General features: G+C 36.4%; 1 long non-coding RNA gene across 1 annotated transcript in view; it reads right to left on the reverse strand.

The window, feature by feature from the left end:
* Positions 1 to 5,751, reverse strand: part of LOC116278863 (uncharacterized) — an 89,199-nt gene extending 83,448 nt beyond the window's left edge. Inside the window, exons 1-2 of the long non-coding RNA XR_004188204.2 lie at positions 5,674 to 5,751; positions 3,148 to 3,278 (exon numbers count right to left, since the gene is read on the reverse strand). This is a non-coding gene — a long non-coding RNA (uncharacterized lncRNA). The remainder of the gene's footprint in view (positions 1 to 3,147; positions 3,279 to 5,673) is intronic.
* Positions 5,752 to 6,843: the final 1,092 nt, after the last annotated feature.

The following is a 6,843-nucleotide window of genomic DNA, read 5'->3' on the forward strand; positions in this document are numbered from 1 at the left end:
AGAATCAATATTGTTAAAATGGCCATACTACCCAAGGCAATATACAGATTCAATGCAATCCCTATCAAATTACCAATGACATTTTTCCACAGAGCTGCAAAAAATGTTAAAATCTGTATGGAAACACAAAAAAACCCTGAATAGCCGTAACAGTCCTAAAAAAGGAGAACAGAGCTGGAGGAACCACGCACCCTGACTTCAGATTATACTACAAGCTACAGTAATCAAAAAAGTATGGTACTGTCACAAGAACAGACACATAGATCAATGGAGCAGGATAGGAAGTCCAGAAATAAACCCACACACTTATGGTCAATTAATCTACGATAAATGAGGCAAGAACATACAATGGAGAAAAGAGTCTCTTCAAAAGTGGTGCAGGGAAAACTGGACAGGTACCTGTAAAAGAATGAATCTAGAACATTCTCTAACACCATATACAAAAATAAAACCGATTAAAGACTTGAATGTTAAGACCAGATACTATAAAACTCCTACAGGAAAACAGGAAGAACACTCTTGAACATAAATCACAGCAATATATTTTTTGAACCAGCTCCTGAAGTAACAGAAATAAAAGTAAAAATGAACAAATGGGATCTAATAAAACTTAAAAGCTTTTGGACAGCTAAGGATATCATCAACAAAATGAAAGGGCAACCTACAGAATGGAAGAAAGTATTTGCAAATGATGCGACCAACAAAGGACTAATTTCCAAAATAAACAAACAGCTCATACACCTTAATATTAAAAAAAACCAAGCAACCCAATTAAAAAATGGGCAGAAGACCTAAATAGACATCTCTCCAAAGACAGACAGATGGCTAACAAACACATGAAAAGATGCTCAGCATCACTAACTATTAGAGAAATGCAAATCAAAACTACCAAGAGGTATCACCTCACACCCAGCCAGAATGGCCATCATTAAAAAGTCTACAAACGATAAATGCTGGAGAGAGTGTGGAGAAAAAGGAACCTTTCTGCACTGTTGGGGAGAATGTAAATTGGTGCAGCCACTATGGAGGGCAGTATGGGGGTTCCCTAAACAATTAAAAATAGACTTACCATATGATCCAACAATGCCAGTCTTGGGCACACAGCCAGAGAAAAATACAATTCAAAAAGACATATGCACCCCAATATCACAGCAGCACTATTTACAAAACCCAAGACATGGAAACAACCCAAATGTCTATCAACAGATACTGAATAAAGAAGTTGTGGTATATGTACACAATGGAATACCACTCAGCATAAAAAAGAATAAAATAATGCCATTTGCAGCAACATGAATGGGCCTGAAGATCACTATTCTAAGTGAAGTAAGCCAGAAATAGAAAGAAAAATGAAAGTAAAATGTCATATAATATCACTTATATGTGGAATCTAAAAAAAAAAAAGGACACAAACTACTCACTATTTATCATTTAGATGACTGATTTCTTGAACATGTGTAAGCACATTTGACTGTCCCTTATGATGGATTACTGCCTTCTGTTAATTCTTATTTTGTGGTTGGCTTTATTCCTTTGATAACTATGTATGTTTAAAAAGCTAAAGCTCTTTCTCAGCTGTTTTTAACAATGAACAGTACATATATGTAAATTTTAAAGTGGTTTTTCTCTCTCAAAAACATCATTTTGATAAAGTATAAATGGCATATGGTATTTTTTTTATTTGTTAATGGACAGATTATATTATTGCCCTTTATGCTGAAGCTTCCTGTTGATTATCATGAAATTTTCATTATTATTGAAAATTTTGCAAAATAGATTCCTTAAAGCACCAAAAAAAAGAAAAGATTCTGCTCCAGAATATCTATCTATAGTCATCTATTTACAAATTTATCTATTATCATCATCCATCCTTCCAACCATCTAGGCATACACATGTGTGTGTGGTTAGAACATACTCATCATGAAATAGGATAACATGTTTATCAGCATTATGAATTTAGCATATAGAAACAATGCTAAAGGTGTCAATAAACTTACTTTTACCTTCAAGAAGCTGTGTAAATGATGTTTCCTATGGACATAACTAGTCATATTTTGGTGTTTTTAATTAAGAAAAGAATTTATAATAATTGAGATTTTACAAAACTAAGATTTACTGCATAGTAAAATATCAAGGTCATAATGAATTCCCTTAAATAACATCCCCCAAATTATGTGATTATGCCAAAACAGGAGCATTAATAATAAATTTATGGACATGATGTTAAAAAATGTCATGCTTCTGAACTACTATTAATACAGAAAAGTATACTAATAGATACAATTATTACACAAACAGGTCCACTATACAACTAGAGGGAAGTGTGTGTTTCTGTGTGTGTACAAAAACATGGCAGCATGCTTATCAAGAATCATGTTGGAAACATTTACTTCCCTTAGACAACTTTTAAATATTATTACCTCAGTTACAGCCAACTCACTACATTTTCGGACTAGAGTTTTTTGACAAAAAAATTTGTAAGAATAGTAGTTTGGGTTTTGTATCTGTCAAGTAAGTATCTTTCATAAAACACTGATTTATCATTGCAATATTCAAAGGCCATTATTTTAGCAATATCAAGTAAATAGACAATTCTGGAATCATATTATAATTGGTTAATTCGATATAAATTTTTAAAAAATCACAAAGGAGTCATTCAAGTCCTAGTGTGCAAGAACTCTGTGAGTGCTGCTTATCTACACAGACTGGGAAAATACCAGTCTATGCTTTGTTCTGAATCTTTATTGCATTTAATTTTCTTAGTCCCAGTAACTAAATGCCAGGGTGTGGTTTTTGCTTAGGTTTTAGGTGGTTTAGTTAAAATGCAGAATATTTTCAGTACATGAAATATTTTTAACACATGGAATATTAAATTCCACTGACTATATAGATTGTTGAAAAACAGAACCTGTGTCACAATTTTGTATTATTATTTCCTCATGTTGGTTCCTGGGGAATTAACCTCATTTCTCTAATGGCTGTGTCAGTAATTAAATCTCTGTCCTTGAATAATCTTTTAGAACACCAGTATAAATAACATTTAAAAAAAATCTTTTAATAAAAACTATGTTCTAATGGTGAGCTCGCTGGCAATCATGTCAACTCTGAAATGAGGTAGGATTTTAATCACAAAAACTTTTACCTACCTTTCCTGAAAGAGAATGCACTCATTTTGTCAAATGTATTTTCTTTCATCAGAGTGAAGATAAAGCAGTGACTTTCAAACTCTGGTGTCCATCAGAGGTTATCAGGCAGGGGTCTTAGCATCTGCATTTTTCTATCAACAAAAATAAAAGAAAACCCAAAGGAGGTGTTGTTATCACAACTGCAGGGTAAAATGGGGATAAGATAAAATAACAAACATTTATCTAAGAAGTCAGTCACAACAGATATGGCATGTGGTCCAGTAGTAACCACAGCCAGACCACTGGACAAAGACTTGCTGCATGGCTGTACTGGACAGACACCAGCCAGAGCCCATCATGGAGGGACTGGGCAGAGCCTTCAGGGATAATTTAGAATTTCAAACTGTGGGAATCTAGAAGTTACAGGGGCCTGGATGCATTCAGGTTCTTTCAGTCTAGGAACATTTACTAACATGAAAGAAAAGTATTATTGATCAAGATTTAGGATGTGTTATGAAAGGAGTATGATGCCTTATACAGTTTTGATAAATGTTTATAAAAGGAGTAGGGAGCTTTCAGTAAAACATAAAAGTGTAAATATGAAATAGGTAGGAAATTCTAACACACTTCCATTAGTTTTGTATGTTTAAAGATGAAAACATTCTTTCATTGCTTAAGAATAAATTCTGTTATGACCAATAATAAATAAATGGATGGAAAAAAATTAAGAAATATAAAATTACTGTGACTGACATCAAAATTACAGTAATTAGCATACCATTCTTTTTTTTTTATTTCCCAGAAAAGGTTATTCAAGAAAAATCATATTTTATGCTATCCTTGTAAAATTCTTAAATATTCCTTGAAACTAACTTCAGGTACACAATGAGCAAATATACTTAACAATAAAAGCCCATTATGAAGTACCTTACTAAGCCAAAAAATGCTTTGAGAATGGTTGAGGTTTTTGTTTATAAAATTTTTCTTAAAAATAAAAACCGTATCAAAGTATCCCTAATTCTTTAAGTTTTACACTGTGCACTGTATGTGGTGGATATGTAATTGCTACTTTCCAACTGACTTCTTTGTCTTTACCTTGTTACTACTTTATTATCCAAGTAAGATTTTATTAAATGAAAAAAATAGATAAATGTTTAAAACAGAGAAATGTTACATATTCTCATAGCAGAAAATATAAGCAAACTGTTATTTTCATAATTTAGAAATTTTAGAAATACTATCTTATTTTAACACAGAAAATCTAATAAATACATCACTCACTTGTAATATCAGAAGATAGCCTGCTGAGTTGATAGCCCTCCAGCATTTTCCTACAGTTTTTATTTTTTGTGTTAATTCTGGATCAAATATATTTATTTCGTAAGTATTTTCCTGCAACATTAACACTGTCCATAAACATCATGATGTCTACATAACTACCCTCACGGTGTGGATGATCTGACCTGCAGCCCCATTAAATGCTGTGGTTGCTCTGGCAGAGTACTTAATCAAATGTCATTAATCCATCTTCTTATAAACCGTTTTTAAATTTTCTTTTCAAAATTCCTCTCACATAAAGGCATTATCAACATATTTAAATTATTTTCACATCCTTTCACAGAGGACTGTTGCAAATGGAATTATTAGTGACCACTTTTGAAGTTCATTCTACCTATTGCCAAGTTCCTTTCCTAAAGTGGCAATCTGTAATACTTAAGGGCAGGAACACGTCTCAGTGAGCCCATATCTACCAGTACAGGGAAGGAGCTCAATCAATACACAGGGCACCATTTAAGAGAAAAGGGACGGAGCAACAGAATTCGCAAAGCCAATATAACATCTTGTTACCGGCACATATAAAACACATCCTCTGTTATAGTAGATGAAAATATGCTGTCTTTTAATTTTGATTCATTTTACTATTAATTTAGAGACTTAACACTTTAATACATTTTACTATAAATAATTTAAATATATTTTACGTTTATCAGCTAAACAAATTTTTCTATATATATATATATATATATATATGTATATGTCTGATGGTGGGGCAGGGATGTCGACCGGGAATGGGGTCTGCATCATGGGTCCTTGCAGCCAAGTGTGCGGCGAGGGGCACCTGAGGTACCCGCATCTTTTTCACTCCTTTCTCACTCAGAGCTGTCGCTGGCAACAGAGCCTTGCGCCCTTTCAGCGATTCCCTGAGCCGCCCTGACCTGCACCACACCCCAGCCCATCCTCTCCCCGCTCCTCCACCTGGACCCACACTTATCAGCCCCACACACTCAAGCCAGCTGTGGGCCCCAGTTGCACCCCGCTGGCCTTTCTAGAACACCCCACGTTCCACCCACTGGAACAGGTCCCGCCCCAGGGCCTGGGCGTCCCGCGTGGTGTTTGGGACATCTCCCGGTGGAGGGGCCTCGGTGGGGGCACAGCTTCCCCCGACGCAGTGGGGCCGCTGGGCTGGGTCAGAAGGGGAGAGCAGTGTCCTGGGCGGGCTGGTCCCCCAAGGAAGAGCTCACGGGCTCCGGGACGAGTTCTAGATACCTCAAAGCTGCCAGGAGGAACTGGCCCCGGGGATGTGCAATGGAAGGCCGCGAGGGCTGCTGTGGCCTTGGACTTGGCGGAGGTCAGACCGCGTCCCCGGGGCTCTGTACCAAAAGCCCGCGCAGCCACCCTGGAGCTTCCGGACGGGAGCAGATTTGCGCCATGCGCATGCGCAGTTCCCTCCCCGTGCGAGTCTTGGGTGGTTCCGCCCAGCGCAGCCTTCCTGTCAGAGCCCCTCCCCGCACCTGGCTGGCCCCGACGCTACAGCTGTCCCTGTGCGTCCAGGGGGAGCTTAGGGCCAGCTATATGTGTGTGTGTGTATATATATATCCCCCTAAACCATCATTTTTCACAATGTAAATTCTGATACAAAAATTAGGGGGCATAGCTTTTATGTGCATTGAAGGATTATTATTAAATATAGGACTTGAGAATCTGAAAGCAGAAATTCTAATAGGAGAGAAAACTAGTTTTTTTGCCGCCTTCTTGTCTTAAGGGGCTTGATATGGTCTGTGTTCTAACAATAATGATTAAGATTGTGATGAATATTGAAATGTTTTGGTAATTATGTTAGTTTGCAGAAAAGGAAAACTATTAATGTTAAGCATAAACTAAACATATTCTAATGTCGAATTTGTTCTTTGCTGCTTATATCTTACAACAGTACACTTAGAGCTATTTCAGGAAAAATATTGCTGGCATTTACATGGAAAAAAATGCCTTGTGATATTGCATGTCTAAAATGTTCTAGGCTCATCTTTTCCATGGAGAACCATCCCATTTAACTACTTAAGAACCTGTCTTAGCTAACTATTGAGTTATATCAGAATTAACCTCATAAATATATCCATCTGATTATTTACGTATGTATGCATTTTTTTGGAGACTAAGCTCCTTCTATGAATCAAGGTTCTGAATCACTTGCTGAGACTATACCATGGTGAACAACAACAAAAACAACAGCCCCAGATATCTGAAACTGAAAAAATAAGAGAAAGTACAGGGGTTTTTTTTAACATAGCCACAAAATTAGGTAATTAGCAAAAGAAGAAAAAGTGTGAATGATGGACACTGTGAAAGGACATTTTAGGATAGATACTCTCAATAGGAGCACTGTATTTAGGTGAAAACTACTGGAGGTCCCATTGAGTGAAATTTATGAAACACAGA

This window comes from Vicugna pacos, chromosome 30 (genome assembly GCF_048564905.1).
Source record: "Vicugna pacos chromosome 30, VicPac4, whole genome shotgun sequence".
NCBI lineage: Eukaryota > Metazoa > Chordata > Mammalia > Artiodactyla > Camelidae > Vicugna > Vicugna pacos.